Source organism: Lactuca sativa, chromosome 4 (assembly GCF_002870075.4).
Source record: "Lactuca sativa cultivar Salinas chromosome 4, Lsat_Salinas_v11, whole genome shotgun sequence".
Classification (NCBI taxonomy): domain Eukaryota; kingdom Viridiplantae; phylum Streptophyta; class Magnoliopsida; order Asterales; family Asteraceae; genus Lactuca; species Lactuca sativa.
Window position 1 is genome coordinate 191,744,839 of NC_056626.2, and position 2,391 is coordinate 191,747,229.

Here is a 2,391-nt window from a genome sequence, read left to right on the forward strand (position 1 = left end):
GACGCCCCTTCCTCTTGTTGTTCTTCCCCTTCTTGCCATCACCTTCCTTCTTGCCTTCAGCCTCCACTGGCTTCTCACCTTTCTTGTTGTTGTGGTCATACAGCTTCTTCGCCAATCTCTTAGTACTGTCGAAAGTTTTGGGATTTGCAGCTATCACGTTTCCTTGGATCGGAGAGGTTAGTCCCCAGATAAATCGCTCAATCTTCTTTCCTTCCGAGGTGATCATGCCCGGACATAACAGAGATAGTTCACTAAATCTGGATATGTAGGCACCGATATCAGCATTCCGTACAGTGAGGTTCCACAGCTCTTGCTCCATTTTCTGAATCTCACCACGAGGGCAGTATTCGGCCATCAGCATTTCCTTCATTTCTGTCCATGGCATGGAATTGGCTACGGGGAGTGTCATGGATTCCACGTGCCCGTTCCACCAAGTGAGCGATTGGTCAACAAAAGTGCATGCATCAAACTTTACTTTCATCTCTTTAGGGCAATCGCATATCTCAAACACCGGTTCCACCTTCTCGATCCATCGTTTCAGGGTGATCACTCCTCTGGTGCCGTTAAAGGTTCGTGGTTTGGCGTTCGTGAAGTCCTTGTAGGTACAGGTTTTGGTGGGTCCTTGATTCATTCCATTGTTCGAACTCCCGGCCCCTTGCCCGTTGCCTCCTCTGTTGTTCCCTTGGTGAATTTGTGCCATAGTTGCGGTGACCGCAGCAGATACGGCTGCCTGGAATGCAGTGGAGTCAACTTCGGGTGGGGTTGGTCCAGGGTTTCCGCGAGTAGGTCGGCGAGGCATCTTTCTGTCATGAAACGGAAAGATGTTGAGTGTTTGTGGGTTCTGTGAGGTTGTGATCCTACTGACTAGGTGCATGGTACGAACTTAAGTACTTCTACAAATTAGCATACAATCATGGATTCGCAACACATAACAATTTGTAATGTCATAATAAAACACGTAAAAGTTCACTAATATCATCCGCATTTGATACATGAAAATTTTGCTCGAAGAGCATACATAAGTGCAATTAGTTCGGCAGCATAACGGCTCTATGAGTAGTGTAGTCACTTAAACATAGAGTCGGGGTACATAGCATAGATCCTAATGGCCTAGTCAGATAAGCCTATCCCTAATCGCGATGAGTTGTGCCCAGGGGTGGTGCTGAGGAAGTGGATGCTCCCTGAAGACGAGCCACCTGTCGTTCTGCATCCTGGAGTCGAGGCTCCCACCTCACCTGCCTCATATGGAACTCTCGAAAGATGTCTCGTGCCTCCTGCTATGCACGCTCGACCCTAGTCCACAGTTGGCGTACCTGGTCGGCGGTGCTCTGAGCAAGGTCGCCAGTGTTCCGTAACCGCCTCACCATGACCGGAAGGGCTCGATTGGCCGGTCCTCCGTCCCTCAGGTCAAAGAACTCGTGTGACATGCCGAACGGGGGTCGCTGTCCCTACTGTCTGCTCCATCTCCAAAGATCAATACCCCAGGGGGGTGTAGGACCAGTGGGGCCTACCCGGTAAGCAGGCACCCAAACCGGGTAAGGGGGTTGATGACTTCGGACTTCGCGTCCGAATCACCCCCTTCGTTGTCGTCAGGTTCCTCCTCAAAGTTTCCTTCATCTTCTTCTGGTTCGGCAGGCTCGCCCTCGGCTCCTGCCTCCAGTTCCCCGTCAGATTCCTCCTCGGGGTCTTCCTCAGGCTCTTCTTCAGGCTCCTTGTCGATCCATCCGTTATTTCCCTAATTAAGGAAGTAAGGATCACCGGGGTGATGGAAACCAGCCATGCTGTCTGCGAGAGTGTGTAAATATGCGACCATCATTCGTAGAATGCTACAACTACTGTACAGACTAAACAAACGTTCTCTTTTTGGTGATAAAGGGGTATGTTTTTAGGTTCTCTAGCTATCACGATCTCTTTAGGACGTGTGGTAGTGATACCTTGGCAAGAATGTATTTGATCAGGCTACATCCGTTCCTTGATACAACTAAGAACAGTCCTGGATTAACCGAGATACTAGTATTATCTTGTTTGATTCGGTGTTAGGTTCTCGTTCCTAATACAAGAAAGGATGTTTTATTGTTATGTTTTACTTGTTTAGTTCTGAGTTGTGTTAGTCCCTCTTTTGGTTTATAGTTGCATATCAATGTGTGGCTAGCTATGCTAGTTCACTATAAACAGATCTCTGATACCAACCTGTCACACCCCCGAACCAGACGGCGGAAACGTCTGGGGGCTATTGTGACTCAATTGAATACCATCACAATGAATATACATGAAACATAACATCATTCATCACCATGCATTGAAATATTACAACCGGTATTGTTTACATTTAGTACATTGTTTCAAAACATTACACTTCCAAAACGTAAATTGTTCGATATTAATTAAACA